This window comes from Sinohyriopsis cumingii, unplaced genomic scaffold, assembly GCF_028554795.1.
Source record: "Sinohyriopsis cumingii isolate HCF-2022 unplaced genomic scaffold, ASM2855479v2 utg001517l, whole genome shotgun sequence".
Classification (NCBI taxonomy): Eukaryota; Metazoa; Mollusca; class Bivalvia; order Unionida; family Unionidae; genus Sinohyriopsis; species Sinohyriopsis cumingii.
In genome coordinates this window covers 288,401-306,569 of record NW_028316009.1, presented here as the reverse complement: position 1 = coordinate 306,569, position 18,169 = coordinate 288,401, and the positions used below count along the sequence as shown (strand labels likewise).

The 18,169-nt window shown below is 37.8% G+C and overlaps 5 non-coding genes across 5 annotated transcripts; all 5 read left to right on the top strand.

The window, feature by feature from the left end:
* Positions 1 to 77: 77 nt before the first annotated feature.
* Positions 78 to 241, top strand: LOC149772073 (U1 spliceosomal RNA). The gene has a single exon (XR_016417953.1). It is a non-coding gene; the product is annotated as a U1 spliceosomal RNA (small nuclear RNA).
* A 7,149-nt stretch (positions 242 to 7,390) lies between these two features.
* On the top strand, positions 7,391 to 7,555 carry LOC149772072 (U1 spliceosomal RNA). The gene has a single exon (XR_016417995.1). It is a non-coding gene; the product is annotated as a U1 spliceosomal RNA (small nuclear RNA).
* Positions 7,556 to 9,034: 1,479 nt separating this feature from the next.
* LOC149772071 (U1 spliceosomal RNA) lies at positions 9,035 to 9,198 on the top strand. The gene has a single exon (XR_016417842.1). It is a non-coding gene; the product is annotated as a U1 spliceosomal RNA (small nuclear RNA).
* A 7,145-nt stretch (positions 9,199 to 16,343) lies between these two features.
* LOC149772070 (U1 spliceosomal RNA) lies at positions 16,344 to 16,508 on the top strand. Its single transcript, XR_016417994.1, has one exon. It is a non-coding gene; the product is annotated as a U1 spliceosomal RNA (small nuclear RNA).
* Positions 16,509 to 18,005: 1,497 nt separating this feature from the next.
* LOC149772069 (U1 spliceosomal RNA) lies at positions 18,006 to 18,169 on the top strand. The gene has a single exon (XR_016417930.1). It is a non-coding gene; the product is annotated as a U1 spliceosomal RNA (small nuclear RNA).

The window sequence follows — 18,169 nt, the reverse complement described above, 5'->3', positions numbered from 1 at the left end:
TTTTCATTACTTAGAGGCACACTTCCTACTCCAGACACAAATGTCAGTTGATAAACGTCAGTAAACGTCAAGAAATCATACTTACCTGGACCAGGGAGTACCGTGATCAGCTAGGCGGTTTCCCCAGGATGAGGCCTTTCCATTGCACTTCGGTTGGGCTGAAACCTGCGATCACCCCAAATGTGGGTGACTCGGGGTCGTTATTTATTAGTGTGGGGGTCTGCGTTCGCGCTAACCCCTGATAATTCAATTAAAAATAACCAATAATCTCAAGCTTATGACAAAATTAGTCTGGATGTCTCTGATTAGCACGTGCCAATCGATAATGTTATTATTTCTTACACTGCTCTTTCAAGGGGTGGGTACCCCGGGTGGTCTAAATAGCCCACCATTACGGATCGCGGCCATCTCACCTGTCTGCGTGTGTTTGAGTTTCGGATTTGGCCCATCTAGTTATCTGAGAAAGCTTGCGAGTATTTTATCATGGGTCGAGAGTTCTTTCCGTTCATTTTTCTTCTCCCGGGTTCTTCCTCCACCATTTTTATTGCCTGCCATGCATAGCCTATCTTGTGCCGAAAAATGGCATTAAACCCTACAACAAACAACTTTCAAAGAGCCATCTCACAAACGAACGTGTGAAATATCTTTGAGTAACAGCGATCCAGCATATTTGTGAGAGAAAGAAAGAATGAAAGAAAGAAAGAAAGAGAAATAAATGGAAACATGCTTACTGGATTCGACGAAAATCAAGTTTTATTTTCACAGAACTTCTCTGCAGTAGAGAGAGAGAGAGAGAGAGAGAGAGAGAGAGAGAAACAATATCTTCAAATAACAGGAACAACTTCGTTAATACAGCAAGCTTGTTGTCCTTAGCAAAAGCAGTGACAGCTTCATCATAAGTCTCATTGTAGAGATCATCTGCATCACCAGTTACTTCTGTATCAGCAGCACTTTCAACAATCCAAAGCTTCTAGACTCGGAGTACGGCGAAGCGTAGCTGGCCAATCAGTGGCACAAAGATTTCAAATTTAATAAAACAGAGGAAACAAATAGTAGTATTCCTTTGACCTGACAAGTCGATTTGCAGCGGTTCATAGCAAAAGAGGTTGATGCACTGCAACCTCAAATTTATACCTGCATTTTTCATTTATGACACCAAGCGATCTTGCCAGTGCAAACACAATCCCTTTCCCTACGTAACAGTTCGGGAAAGCATTGTGTACTAAACAGCTGGATGTGATTGACCATAGTTCTTGCTAGACGACTATTGCTATTTCACTGTCGACTTGCTGTGAAGTAACTATGGGAGGTCAATGGCTGATATCAGTTTCAAGAACAAGACAAGCCCGAAACGCGGAATTGAAAAATGTATCCATATATTTAATTAAAAAACTATAATAGCTGAAAAATACGCACCGTTGCCTCAAGTTAAGAAATTTGCCAGGGGCCAATATACGAAACTATCCCCTGCCGTCCGAGCAAACCTATATAGCATATATCCACCGTAAAAGAAACTGAAATTGCAAATAAAGGACTATTTGAAGACATTTCAGTTACTTTTGTAATGTTGAAACATAAGCTATAAAGTTATTCGGAATACTAAGACATCAGCAGTACCATGGCCCTGAATCGTTTTAATTTATTTTCATTACTTAGAGGCACACTTCCTACTCCAGACACAAATGTCAGTTGATAAACGTCAGTAAACGTCAAGAAATCATACTTACCTGGACCAGGGAGTACCGTGATCAGCTAGGCGGTTTCCCCAGGATATCCGGCCAAGACAAAGTAGATCAAAGAATTCTTTTGAAGTGAAAGTTCAAAGTTTACCGCTTTGGAATATGTATCGCCGTGTTGAAATCAACATCTTAAGGTATGTGAATTCGGATGTGTATCTTCGTACACTACGAGTGGAAGGACGAATTTCTCGGGAGGAAGCGCTTCGCAAACTTGAAGCTGCGGGTGTTACTATTTCTGACATCGAAGGTTTATATAGAGAAGGGGAAAATGCCCCATGGAATGCTGTGCTCAAGTCCCAAGAGAAGGCAAAAGGCGTGACCGGTGACGGCATTAAATATATTGCTAACCTAATAATTGACCTCAGAATACACTGGCTGCCCCTGTTTGTCAATGATATTGTTATCAAGGAAGTTCTAAAGGATTATGGGGAGATCCTTGACATAACCAGAGACAAGACAATTATAAACAAGGACACAATGATTGAAAACGGTACAAGGATAGTGAAACTCCGGACCACAGAATTCGATTGCAGGAATATTCCCCACATCGTGTCGCTTGGCATGTGTGGTATGCTTATAACAATGAAGGGCCGCCCCCCACTTTGCCTGAGATGTCGTCAGTCGGGGCACCTCCGAAAAGACTGCCCAGAGAAAGGTGCTAGCTATGCTTCAGCAGTGAATAATAAAGGACACGTTGCCCAACAACCACCTGCACCAAGCACATCAACCCAAGCAACGACACACGAACCTTTAACACCAGCAGCCCCTGCGTCGACAAACAGCAAACCAATTGATCACCACACCACCCCCACCCTCTTGGACGCCTCCCACGGGGCGGAAGAGGAAGTAGCGACCCAAACACAAGAGAAAGCAACAGTACCGGATGACAATGATGAAGATGACTCGAATCAACCTAGACCACAAGGAAAAAGAGAATTGTTTGACCTAGATTCGTGCACGTGGCAGGTAGTCACGTCCAAAAGATCAAAAAAGTCTCGTCTTGAGGAGGATTCAAGTATGGATGTGCAAAATTCTTAATTTGGATTACACTACAGTAACTATGTAATAAAGAAATCGGAACGCTCACGGACAATGAATATAATCAAATGGACCGGGCATATACAAGGACAGTAAAATGGACAATGAATAAGCATAACGGACTAAATATTTCAGGACTTTCCCTGGTTATACGTTCTATTACAGGTTTGTTCTTTTACTTAATCATAATTTTTCATTCTCTTCAAATGTACAACATCCTTCATATCATCCTTATCTATTTCATAGCACATACAACATTTGTAGATTTTTATCTATTTTCTTCAACCATATTTTATCCCTTAATTACATATCCTCCCTTATTATGTTATCGTTCAGCAAGTCATTTCTGGTTTCCAATAGTATTACCTTATACAACGGACTCTACCCGTCTCGAGTTCAGATTGATTCACTTGATACACCTAGAGTCCCACATACATTAACGATTTTGAACCTATTCTGGACATGCCATACTAATAACAAGCAACCCATGAGTAAAATTAATATCCTTACATTAAATGTCAATGGCCTTCGAACCAACACGGATCAAAAACTATACGAGATTAGAAACTTGGTATCTTCGCATCACATCGACCTTGTATTCCTACAAGAAACCCACGTGGAGAAAAGAACCCTTACTTCAAAAATTCAAGATAAATTGCAATGTTATTATGCCATATGGAGTTTTGGCTCGAATCTTTCATCTGGAGTTGCTGTAATTAATTTTAATCCTAACATACATTTTTTAAAATATGAAACGGATTTTGACGGTAGAATAATATGTGCTGACTTTCAATTTAATGATATACCATATCGTGCCATAAATATATATGCCCCCATCCCTGATTCGGAGAAAAGTTAATTTTTTACTTCATTGTTCACATATTTAACGGGACAACATAATCTCATTCTTGCTGGAGATTTCAATTGTGTCACTAACTCCAACCTTGACCGAGTAGGTAATCTAACCAATTACAGCGATAAGTCCGTCCAAACATTGAAATCGCTTATATCCAACTTTAAACTAATTGACACATTTCGCAAACTGAACCCCTCAGCAAAATTGTACACATGGTATCGAAACACACTAGACCCCTCATTACCACTGTTAGCAAGCAGACTTGATCGACTGTATGTTTCTAAAAACATAGCAAATTTCATCATTAATTCGACAATCGTTAACTTCGCTCAGTCCGACCACGATGCAGTAACTTTAAGTATAGCATGTAACTCATCAATATCATATGGTACCGGTTACTGGAAATGCAATAACTCGCACTTAAACCATAACACATTAAAAACTCTCATTACGGACCTAATTAAGAGAGAACTAAGATATCATAACATCACACTAGAATATTGGGATGAGCTAAAACTCAAACTTAAAGAAGAAATCATTCGATATTCCAAACAACTTTCGAAAATTAAAAACTCTGCAATTAAATCATTGAAGAAAGACTACCAATATCTAAGACAGAAATATGATTTAACCAATAATGAAGAACTTCTCTTTCAAATACAAGAACTCCGAATGTCTATCAAGGAATTACAAAATGAAAAATATATAGGATCAGTCATTAGGAGCAAAGCGAAAATTTTAGATAATAACGAAAGACCGAGCCAATTCTTTTTTCAATTAGAAAATAAAAAGGGTTCCCAGAAAACTATCACTGAAATTGAGTATAATAATGTGACTCATAACTCAAGTGTTGATATCTTAAACTGTTTTAAAAAGTTTTATTCAAATCTTTTTACCACAGAATTGATTGATGAAGAATTATTTAAAGAATTTCTAACTGGGTTACCTCAGTTAAAGGCTGAAGATAACCAATTCCTTACCGGACCAATTACTAAAGTAGAAATTTGGAAATCTTTAAATATGATGGAGCCAAATAAATCACCTGGACCCGATGGTCTCACAAAAGAGTTTTATGTCACTTTTTTGAATGTTTAGGCGACACATTAGTCCGTTTATATAATTTGATCTTTGAATCAAACACTCTGTCTGATTCACAAAAACTGTCTTATATTACGTTATTATGTAAGGATCCTGAAAATTCAAATAATATGAAAAATTGGAGACCTATCTCCCTATTAAATTTAGACTATAAAATTCTATCCAAAGTTATTGCTAATCGACTTGGAAATGTCATGTCCAAAATAATACACATGGATCAAACATGTGGAGTTAAAGGTCGATCTATTTTTGATAATGGTCACCTTATACGAAACATCTGTGACTACATCGAACAAAAAGAATTATCATGTGCATTTATTTCCTTAGATCAAGAAAAGGCATTTGATAGGGTAAATTATCAATTTATGTTAAAAACATTAGAATCTTTCGGGTTTCATCCTGACTTTATTAAATGGATTTCAATTTTCTACACTGATATTAGTTCATCAGTTATAGTCAATAATTTTATTTCGGACCCCTTTTTAATCTCAAGAGGAGTCCGTCAAGGTTGCAGTCTTTCCCCCCTTTTATATGTAATAGTGTACGAGCCTTTTGCAATCAAAATTCGAAACGACCCAGAAATTATAGGTGTTAAGGTGCCAGGTGCAAGAGAAGCCTGTAAGATCTCCCTTTTCGCGGACGATAGTACAGGCTTCTGTTGCACGGACAAATCGATCGAACGGTATTTATTTTGGTCTCGCATGTACGATCGCGCTTCCGGTGCTAAGGTAAATTATAGCAAATCAAACGGTATGTTCATGGGTAAATGGCGGAACCGCAGTGATCACCCCTTTGGCATTTCCTGGATCGACAAACAAAAAATTGTAGGGTTTCATTTTGGCAACGATTTAAGTCATGATGATCACTGGAACAAAAATGTTACTAAACTTACGAATACACTATTACTATGGAAACGTAGAAATTTACCTCTCATTTCTAAGTCCCATGTTATTAATCTTTTAGCTTATAGCAAAATTTGGTATACTGCAACCGTGACTGATCTACCTAAACATTATGAAATTTTAATAAATAGGAATATCTTCACACTTTTGTGGAATTCTAAATTCGAACATCTCGCTAGAGCTGTATGCATAATAATAATAATAATAATAATAATGCTTTATTTATAGAGGGTGACTCATTAGTCAAGGACTATTCTCCCTTGAGGCCCTCTTAAGGCATCAATCCCCTTTACGACGGAGGTTTAAACATCACCCATTTGAAATGTAAAATCCAAGCAATACGTATACAGCATATACAAAAATTACTCGACGATGAATATTCAGCCAAATGGAAAGATTTTGCAAGGTATTGGATCGGTTTACAACTAAGGTCTTTCAACCCTAATTTGGCGCTTAATACATTTACTCATACGCTATATGTTCCTAAATTCTATCAAAAGTGCATGACCATTTTCAAAACATTTTATGAAAATAATCCTAGTCTCAAATTTGGTCTAGTCCCCACAAAATATTTCTACCAACGACAATTACAAAGCTATGTTCTTGAACCTAAAATAACCAAATTATACGATTTAAATTTCGGCAACATTTGGAAAAATTTGCATAATAAATTTTTAGACCCCATCACTAGAGATGTGTGTTTTAAAACAATACATGATATTTTGCCCGTTAACTACAACATGTTCTTAAAGAAGATTTCCAAATCTAAGTTATGCGCTTCTTGCGGTGACATTGAAACGACTGATCATTTATTTTTCGAATGCAAATTAATACTCCCCTTACAACAGCTCATTATCAAATGGTTAAAAAAACTTTCCAGAAACTCCTTCAATACCTTTTATACTTTCCTTAAATTCGGTCTTATCCCGAATGGGGCCTCGTTCCCGGAACCTGAATTCGAGGACTTGTGCCTTTTATTATGCGCTGAATATAAATATGCTATATGGATTAAACGTATACGAGCATATTATTATAAAGAAGTGGTAACCAGTAACACCTTGTTATCCTTCTTTCTCTCCCGATTAAAATGCAGAATCAGAACTGACTTTTCCAGGCTTAACTTGGTTCATTTTATAGATAAATGGTGTTTAGCTGGATTATTCTGTTCTCTCTTCAATTTTGAATTAGTAATAGACATAAGTCTAGAATAATACTACATTCCTTCCCTTTTGGATAAATCCAATTATATATAATTTTACGATTTCTCCTTAGCTCTCACTACACAGTCACCATGTTTTAATCCACGTCTGCCGGCCTACACGTTAATTTAAGAATATCTCAAGCAGCACGTGCTAACATTCTCTGTTTTATTGCACGAACTTTTACAGCACTTCACTGGTCTATCAAATTTACATGAGGCATAGTACTTGCATCACCTTAAAGACACTTTGCATTTTCAAGAATACAGTTTCTCTAATATTAGAATTTTATAATTTGCAATATTTAAACTTCTGTATGAGATTATTATACGTTTCGCAAACTAGATGTTACAAATTTACAATAGAAATTGCATACAATAATATTATGTATAACTTTGTCGCTTGTGAGCTATGCGCTTTACAATATATGTACATTTGTGTGTATACAAGAGCATGGATGGACAGTGAGTTTGCACATCTACGTGTATTTATGAGTTTGTGTGCTAAGGCGTGTATGGGGTGAAGATGGGAGTGTCGTTTTCGCTTGTACATTTTAACATGTAAATATTGAATGAAGATTTTATGAAAAATAAAAAAAGGTTTCCCCAGGATGAGGCCTTTCCATTGCACTTCGGTTGGGCTGAAACCTGCGATCACCCCAAATGTGGGTGACTCGGGGTCGTTATTTATTAGTGTGAGGGTCTGCGTTCGCGCTAACCCCTGATAATTCAATTAAAAATAACCAATAATCTCAAGCTTATGACAAAATTAGTCTGGATGTCTCTGATTAGCACGTGCCAATCGATAATGTTATTATTTCTTACACTGCTCTTTCAAGGGGTGGGTACCCCGGGTGGTCTAAATAGCCCACCATTACGGATCGCGGCCATCTCACCTGTCTGCGTGTGTTTGAGTTTCGGATTTGGCCCATGTGGTTATCTGAGAAAGCTTGCCAGTATTTTATCATGGGTCGGGAGTTCTTTCCGTTCAGTTTTCTTCTCCCGGGTTCTTCCTCCACCATTTATATTGCCTGCCATGCATAGCCTATCTTGTGCCGAAAAATGGCATTAAACCCTACAACAAACAACTTTCAAAGAGCCATCTCACAACGAACGTGTGAAATATCTTTGAGTAACAGCGATCCAGCATATTTGTGAGAGAAAGAAAGAATGAAAGAAAGAAAGAAAGAGAAATAAATGGAAACATGCTTACTGGATTCGACGAAAATCAAGTTTTATTTTCACAGAACTTCTCTGCAGTAGAGAGAGAGAGAGAGAGAGAGAGAGAGAGAGAGAGAAACAATATCTTCAAATAACAGGAACAACTTCGTTAATACAGCAAGCTTGTTGTCCTTATCAAAAGCAGTGACAGCTTCATCATAAGTCTCATTGTAGAGATCATCTGCATCACCAGTTACTTCTGTATCAGCAGCACTTTCAACAATCCAAAGCTTCTAGACTCGGAGTACGGCGAAGCGTAGCTGGCCAATCAGTGGCACAAAGATTTCAAATTTAATAAAACAGAGGAAACAAATAGTAGTATTCCTTTGACCTGACAAGTCGATTTGCAGTGGTTCATAGCAAAAGAGGTTGATGCACTGCAACCTCAAATTTATACCTGTATTTTTCATTTATAACACCAAGCGATCTTGCCAGTGCAAACACAATCCCTTTCCCTACGTAACAGTTCGGGAAAGCATTGTGTACTAAACAAATAGATGTGATTGACCATAGTTCTTGCTAGACGACTATTGCTATTTCACTGTCGACTTGCTGTGAAGTAACTATGGGAGGTCAATGGCTGATATCAGTTTCAAGAACAAGACAAGCCCGAAACGCGGAATTGAAAAATGTATCCATATATTTAATTAAAAAACTATAATAGCTGAAAAATACGCACCGTTGCCTCAAGTTAAGAAATTTGCCAGGGGCCAATATACGAAACTATCCCCTGCCGTCCGAGCAAACCTATATAGCATATATCCACCGTAAAAGAAACTGAAATTGCAAATAAAGGACTATTTGAAGACATTTCAGTTACTTTTGTAATGTTGAAACATAAGCTATAAAGTTATTCGGAATACTAAGACATCAGCAGTACCATGGCCCTGAATCGTTTTAATTTATTTTCATTACTTAGAGGCACACTTCCTACTCCAGACACAAATGTCAGTTGATAAACGTCAGTAAACGTCAAGAAATCATACTTACCTGGACCAGGGAGTACCGTGATCAGCTAGGCGGTTTCCCCAGGATGAGGCCTTTCCATTGCACTTCGGTTGGGCTGAAACCTGCGATCACCCCAAATGTGGGTGACTCGGGGTCGTTATTTATTAGTGTGGGGGTCTGCGTTCGCGCTAACCCCTGATAATTCAATTAAAAATAACCAATAATCTCAAGCTTATGACAAAATTAGTCTGGATGTCTCTGATTAGCACGTGCCAATCGATAATGTTATTATTTCTTACACTGCTCTTTCAAGGGGTGGGTACCCCGGGTGGTCTAAATAGCCCACCATTACGGATCGCGGCCATCTCACCTGTCTGCGTGTGTTTGAGTTTCGGATTTGGCCCATGCAGTTATCTGAGAAAGCTTGCGAGTATTTTATCATGGGTCGAGAGTTCTTTCCGTTCATTTTTCTTCTCCCGGGTTCTTCCTCCACCATTTTTATTGCCTGCCATGCATAGCCTATCTTGTGCCGAAAAATGGCATTAACCCCTACAACAAGCAACTTTCAAAGAGCCATCTCACAAACGAACGTGTGAAATATCTTTGAGTAACAGCGATCCAGCATATTTGTGAGAGAAAGAAAGAATGAAAGAAAGAAAGAAAGAGAAATAAATGGAAACATGCTTACTGGATTCGACGAAAGTCAAGTTTTATTTTCACAGAACTTCTCTGCAGTAGAGAGAGAGAGAGAGAGAGAGAGAGAGAGAAACAATATCTTCAAATAACAGGAACAACTTCGTTAATACAGCAAGCTTGTTGTCCTTAGCAAAAGCAGTGACAGCTTCATCATAAGTCTCATTGTAGAGATCATCTGCATCACCAGTTACTTCTGTATCAGCAGCACTTTCAACAATCCAAAGCTTCTAGACTCGGAGTACGGCGAAGCGTAGCTGGCCAATCAGTGGCACAAAGATTTCAAATTTAATAAAACAGAGGAAACAAATAGTAGTATTCCTTTGACCTGACAAGTCGATTTGCAGCGGTTCATAGCAAAAGAGGTTGATGCACTGCAACCTCAAATTTATACCTGCATTTTTCATTTATGACACCAAGCGATCTTGCCAGTGCAAACACAATCCCTTTCCCTACGTAACAGTTCGGGAAAGCATTGTGTACTAAACAGCTGGATGTGATTGACCATAGTTCTTGCTAGACGACTATTGCTATTTCACTGTCGACTTGCTGTGAAGTAACTATGGGAGGTCAATGGCTGATATCAGTTTCAAGAACAAGACAAGCCCGAAACGCGGAATTGAAAAATGTATCCATATATTTAATTAAAAAACTATAATAGCTGAAAAATACGCACCGTTGCCTCAAGTTAAGAAATTTGCCAGGGGCCAATATACGAAACTATCCCCTGCCGTCCGAGCAAACCTATATAGCATATATCCACCGTAAAAGAAACTGAAATTGCAAATAAAGGACTATTTGAAGACATTTCAGTTACTTTTGTAATGTTGAAACATAAGCTATAAAGTTATTCGGAATACTAAGACATCAGCAGTACCATGGCCCTGAATCGTTTTAATTTATTTTCATTACTTAGAGGCACACTTCCTACTCCAGACACAAATGTCAGTTGATAAACGTCAGTAAACGTCAAGAAATCATACTTACCTGGACCAGGGAGTACCGTGATCAGCTAGGCGGTTTCCCCAGGATATCCGGCCAAGACAAAGTAGATCAAAGAATTCTTTTGAAGTGAAAGTTCAAAGTTTACCGCTTTGGAATATGTATCGCCGTGTTGAAATCAACATCTTAAGGTATGTGAATTCGGATGTGTATCTTCGTACACTACGAGTGGAAGGACGAATTTCTCGGGAGGAAGCGCTTCGCAAACTTGAAGCTGCGGGTGTTACTATTTCTGACATCGAAGGTTTATATAGAGAAGGGGAAAATGCCCCATGGAATGCTGTGCTCAAGTCCCAAGAGAAGGCAAAAGGCGTGACCGGTGACGGCATTAAATATATTGCTAACCTAATAATTGACCTCAGAATACACTGGCTGCCCCTGTTTGTCAATGATATTGTTATCAAGGAAGTTCTAAAGGATTATGGGGAGATCCTTGACATAACCAGAGACAAGACAATTATAAACAAGGACACAATGATTGAAAACGGTACAAGGATAGTGAAACTCCGGACCACAGAATTCGATTGCAGGAATATTCCCCACATCGTGTCGCTTGGCATGTGTGGTATGCTTATAACAATGAAGGGCCGCCCCCCACTTTGCCTGAGATGTCGTCAGTCGGGGCACCTCCGAAAAGACTGCCCAGAGAAAGGTGCTAGCTATGCTTCAGCAGTGAATAATAAAGGACACGTTGCCCAACAACCACCTGCACCAAGCACATCAACCCAAGCAACGACACACGAACCTTTAACACCAGCAGCCCCTGCGTCGACAAACAGCAAACCAATTGATCACCACACCACCCCCACCCTCTTGGACGCCTCCCACGGGGCGGAAGAGGAAGTAGCGACCCAAACACAAGAGAAAGCAACAGTACCGGATGACAATGATGAAGATGACTCGAATCAACCCAGACCACAAGGAAAAAGAGAATTGTTTGACCTAGATTCGTGCACGTGGCAGGTAGTCACGTCCAAAAGATCAAAAAAGTCTCGTCTTGAGGAGGATTCAAGTATGGATGTGCAAAATTCTTAATTTGGATTACACTACAGTAACTATGTAATAAAGAAATCGGAACGCTCACGGACAATGAATATAATCAAATGGACCGGGCATATACAAGGACAGTAAAATGGACAATGAATAAGCATAACGGACTAAATATTTCAGGACTTTCCCTGGTTATACGTTCTATTACAGGTTTGTTCTTTTACTTAATCATAATTTTTCATTCTCTTCAAATGTACAACATCCTTCATATCATCCTTATCTATTTCATAGCACATACAACATTTGTAGATTTTTATCTATTTTCTTCAACCATATTTTATCCCTTAATTACATATCCTCCCTTATTATGTTATCGTTCAGCAAGTCATTTCTGGTTTCCAATAGTATTACCTTATACAACGGACTCTACCCGTCTCGAGTTCAGATTGATTCACTTGATACACCTAGAGTCCCACATACATTAACGATTTTGAACCTATTCTGGACATGCCATACTAATAACAAGCAACCCATGAGTAAAATTAATATCCTTACATTAAATGTCAATGGCCTTCGAACCAACACGGATCAAAAACTATACGAGATTAGAAACTTGGTATCTTCGCATCACATCGACCTTGTATTCCTACAAGAAACCCACGTGGAGAAAAGAACCCTTACTTCAAAAATTCAAGATAAATTGCAATGTTATTATGCCATATGGAGTTTTGGCTCGAATCTTTCATCTGGAGTTGCTGTAATTAATTTTAATCCTAACATACATTTTTTAAAATATGAAACGGATTTTGACGGTAGAATAATATGTGCTGACTTTCAATTTAATGATATACCATATCGTGCCATAAATATATATGCCCCCATCCCTGATTCGGAGAAAAGTTAATTTTTTACTTCATTGTTCACATATTTAACGGGACAACATAATCTCATTCTTGCTGGAGATTTCAATTGTGTCACTAACTCCAACCTTGACCGAGTAGGTAATCTAACCAATTACAGCGATAAGTCCGTCCAAACATTGAAATCGCTTATATCCAACTTTAAACTAATTGACACATTTCGCAAACTGAACCCCTCGGCAAAATTGTACACATGGTATCGAAACACACTAGACCCCTCATTACCACTGTTAGCAAGCAGACTTGATCGACTGTATGTTTCTAAAAACATAGCAAATTTCATCATTAATTCGACAATCGTTAACTTCGCTCAGTCCGACCACGATGCAGTAACTTTAAGTATAGCATGTAACTCATCAATATCATATGGTACCGGTTACTGGAAATGCAATAACTCGCACTTAAACCATAACACATTAAAAACTCTCATTACGGACCTAATTAAGAGAGAACTAAGATATCATAACATCACACTAGAATATTGGGATGAGCTAAAACTCAAACTTAAAGAAGAAATCATTCGATATTCCAAACAACTTTCGAAAATTAAAAACTCTGCAATTAAATCATTGAAGAAAGACTACCAATATCTAAGACAGAAATATGATTTAACCAATAATGAAGAACTTCTCTTTCAAATACAAGAACTCCGAATGTCTATCAAGGAATTACAAAATGAAAAATATATAGGATCAGTCATTAGGAGCAAAGCGAAAATTTTAGATAATAACGAAAGACCGAGCCAATTCTTTTTTCAATTAGAAAATAAAAAGGGTTCCCAGAAAACTATCACTGAAATTGAGTATAATAATGTGACTCATAACTCAAGTGTTGATATCTTAAACTGTTTTAAAAAGTTTTATTCAAATCTTTTTACCACAGAATTGATTGGTGAAGAATTATTTAAAGAATTTCTAACTGGGTTACCTCAGTTAAAGGCTGAAGATAACCAATTCCTTACCGGACCAATTACTAAAGTAGAAATTTGGAAATCTTTAAATATGATGGAGCCAAATAAATCACCTGGACCCGATGGTCTCACAAAAGAGTTTTATGTCACTTTTTTGAATGTTTAGGCGACACATTAGTCCGTTTATATAATTTGATCTTTGAATCAAACACTCTGTCTGATTCACAAAAACTGTCTTATATTACGTTATTATGTAAGGATCCTGAAAATTCAAATAATATGAAAAATTGGAGACCTATCTCCCTATTAAATTTAGACTATAAAATTCTATCCAAAGTTATTGCTAATCGACTTGGAAATGTCATGTCCAAAATAATACACATGGATCAAACATGTGGAGTTAAAGGTCGATCTATTTTTGATAATGGTCACCTTATACGAAACATCTGTGACTACATCGAACAAAAAGAATTATCATGTGCATTTATTTCCTTAGATCAAGAAAAGGCATTTGATAGGGTAAATTATCAATTTATGTTAAAAACATTAGAATCTTTCGGGTTTGATCCTGACTTTATTAAATGGATTTCAATTTTCTACACTGATATTAGTTCATCAGTTATAGTCAATAATTTTATTTCGGACCCCTTTTTAATCTCAAGAGGAGTCCGTCAAGGTTGCAGTCTTTCCCCCCTTTTATATGTAATAGTGTACGAGCCTTTTGCAATCAAAATTCGAAACGACCCAGAAATTATAGGTGTTAAGGTGCCAGGTGCAAGAGAAGCCTGTAAGATCTCCCTTTTCGCGGACGATAGTACAGGCTTCTGTTGCACGGACAAATCGATCGAACGGTATTTATTTTGGTCTCGCATGTACGATCGCGCTTCCGGTGCTAAGGTAAATTATAGCAAATCAAACGGTATGTTCATGGGTAAATGGCGGAACCGCAGTGATCACCCCTTTGGCATTTCCTGGATCGACAAACAAAAAATTGTAGGGTTTCATTTTGGCAACGATTTAAGTCATGATGATCACTGGAACAAAAATGTTACTAAACTTACGAATACACTATTACTATGGAAACGTAGAAATTTACCTCTCATTTCTAAGTCCCATGTTATTAATCTTTTAGCTTATAGCAAAATTTGGTATACTGCAACCGTGACTGATCTACCTAAACATTATGAAATTTTAATAAATAGGAATATCTTCACACTTTTGTGGAATTCTAAATTCGAACATCTCGCTAGAGCTGTATGCATAATAATAATAATAATAATAATAATGCTTTATTTATAGAGGGTGACTCATTAGTCAAGGACTATTCTCCCTTGAGGCCCTCTTAAGGCATCAATCCCCTTTACGACGGAGGTTTAAACATCACCCATTTGAAATGTAAAATCCAAGCAATACGTATACAGCATATACAAAAATTACTCGACGATGAATATTCAGCCAAATGGAAAGATTTTGCAAGGTATTGGATCGGTTTACAACTAAGGTCTTTCAACCCTAATTTGGCGCTTAATACATTTACTCATACGCTATATGTTCCTAAATTCTATCAAAAGTGCATGACCATTTTCAAAACATTTTATGAAAATAATCCTAGTCTCAAATTTGGTCTAGTCCCCACAAAATATTTCTACCAACGACAATTACAAAGCTATGTTCTTGAACCTAAAATAACCAAATTATACGATTTAAATTTCGGCAACATTTGGAAAAATTTGCATAATAAATTTTTAGACCCCATCACTAGAGATGTGTGTTTTAAAACAATACATGATATTTTGCCCGTTAACTACAACATGTTCTTAAAGAAGATTTCCAAATCTAAGTTATGCGCTTCTTGCGGTGACATTGAAACGACTGATCATTTATTTTTCGAATGCAAATTAATACTCCCCTTACAACAGCTCATTATCAAATGGTTAAAAAAACTTTCCAGAAACTCCTTCAATACCTTTTATACTTTCCTTAAATTCGGTCTTATCCCGAATGGGGCCTCGTTCCCGGAACCTGAATTCGAGGACTTGTGCCTTTTATTATGCGCTGAATATAAATATGCTATATGGATTAAACGTATACGAGCATATTATTATAAAGAAGTGGTAACCAGTAACACCTTGTTATCCTTCTTTCTCTCCCGATTAAAATGCAGAATCAGAACTGACTTTTCCAGGCTTAACTTGGTTCATTTTATAGATAAATGGTGTTTAGCTGGATTATTCTGTTCTCTCTTCAATTTTGAATTAGTAATAGACATAAGTCTAGAATAATACTACATTCCTTCCCTTTTGGATAAATCCAATTATATATAATTTTACGATTTCTCCTTAGCTCTCACTACACAGTCACCATGTTTTAATCCACGTCTGCCGGCCTACACGTTAATTTAAGAATATCTCAAGCAGCACGTGCTAACATTCTCTGTTGTATTGCACGAACTTTTACAGCACTTCACTGGTCTATCAAATTTACATGAGGCATAGTACTTGCATCACCTTAAAGACACTTTGCATTTTCAAGAATACAGTTTCTCTAATATTAGAATTTTATAATTTGCAATATTTAAACTTCTGTATGAGATTATTATACGTTTCGCAAACTAGATGTTACAAATTTACAATAGAAATTGCATACAATAATATTATGTATAACTTTGTCGCTTGTGAGCTATGCGCTTTACAATATATGTACATTTGTGTGTATACAAGAGCATGGATGGACAGTGAGTTTGCACATCTACGTGTATTTATGAGTTTGTGTGCTAAGGCGTGTATGGGGTGAAGATGGGAGTGTCGTTTTCGCTTGTACATTTTAACATGTAAATATTGAATGAAGATTTTATGAAAAATAAAAAAAGGTTTCCCCAGGATGAGGCCTTTCCATTGCACTTCGGTTGGGCTGAAACCTGCGATCACCCCAAATGTGGGTGACTCGGGGTCGTTATTTATTAGTGTGAGGGTCTGCGTTCGCGCTAACCCCTGATAATTCAATTAAAAATAACCAATAATCTCAAGCTTATGACAAAATTAGTCTGGATGTCTCTGATTAGCACGTGCCAATCGATAATGTTATTATTTCTTACACTGCTCTTTCAAGGGGTGGGTACCCCGGGTGGTCTAAATAGCCCACCATTACGGATCGCGGCCATCTCACCTGTCTGCGTGTGTTTGAGTTTCGGATTTGGCCCATGTGGTTATCTGAGAAAGCTTGCCAGTATTTTATCATGGGTCGGGAGTTCTTTCCGTTCAGTTTTCTTCTCCCGGGTTCTTCCTCCACCATTTATATTGCCTGCCATGCATACCCTATCTTGTGCCGAAAAATGGCATTAAACCCTACAACAAACAACTTTCAAAGAGCCATCTCACAACGAACGTGTGAAATATCTTTGAGTAACAGCGATCCAGCATATTTGTGAGAGAAAGAAAGAATGAAAGAAAGAAAGAAAGAGAAATAAATGGAAACATGCTTACTGGATTCGACGAAAATCAAGTTTTATTTTCACAGAACTTCTCTGCAGTAGAGAGAGAGAGAGAGAGAGAGAGAGAGAGAGAGAGAGAGAGAGAGAGAGAGAGAAACAATATCTTCAAATAACAGGAACAACTTCGTTAATACAGCAAGCTTGTTGTCCTTATCAAAAGCAGTGACAGCTTCATCATAAGTCTCATTGTAGAGATCATCTGCATCACCAGTTACTTCTGTATCAGCAGCACTTTCAACAATCCAAAGCTTCTAGACTCGGAGTACGGCGAAGCGTAGCTGGCCAATCAGTGGCACAAAGATTTCAAATTTAATAAAACAGAGGAAACAAATAGTAGTATTCCTTTGACCTGACAAGTCGATTTGCAGTGGTTCATAGCAAAAGAGGTTGATGCACTGCAACCTCAAATTTATACCTGCATTTTTCATTTATGACACCAAGCGATCTTGCCAGTGCAAACACAATCCCTTTCCCTACGTAACAGTTCGGGAAAGCATTGTGTACTAAACAGCTAGATGTGATTGACCATAGTTCTTGCTAGACGACTATTGCTATTTCACTGTCGACTTGCTGTGAAGTAACTATGGGAGGTCAATGGCTGATATCAGTTTCAAGAACAAGACAAGCCCGAAACGCGGAATTGAAAAATGTATCCATATATTTAATTAAAAAACTATAATAGCTGAAAAATACGCACCGTTGCCTCAAGTTAAGAAATTTGCCAGGGGCCAATATACGAAACTATCCCCTGCCGTCCGAGCAAACCTATATAGCATATATCCACCGTAAAAGAAACTGAAATTGCAAATAAAGGACTATTTGAAGACATTTCAGTTACTTTTGTAATGTTGAAACATAAGCTATAAAGTTATTCGGAATACTAAGACATCAGCAGTACCATGGCCCTGAATCGTTTTAATTTATTTTCATTACTTAGAGGCACACTTCCTACTCCAGACACAAATGTCAGTTGATAAACGTCAGTAAACGTCAAGAAATCATACTTACCTGGACCAGGGAGTACCGTGATCAGCTAGGCGGTTTCCCCAGGATGAGGCCTTTCCATTGCACTTCGGTTGGGCTGAAACCTGCGATCACCCCAAATGTGGGTGACTCGGGGTCGTTAATTATTAGCGTGGGGGTCTGCGTTCGCGCTAACCCCTG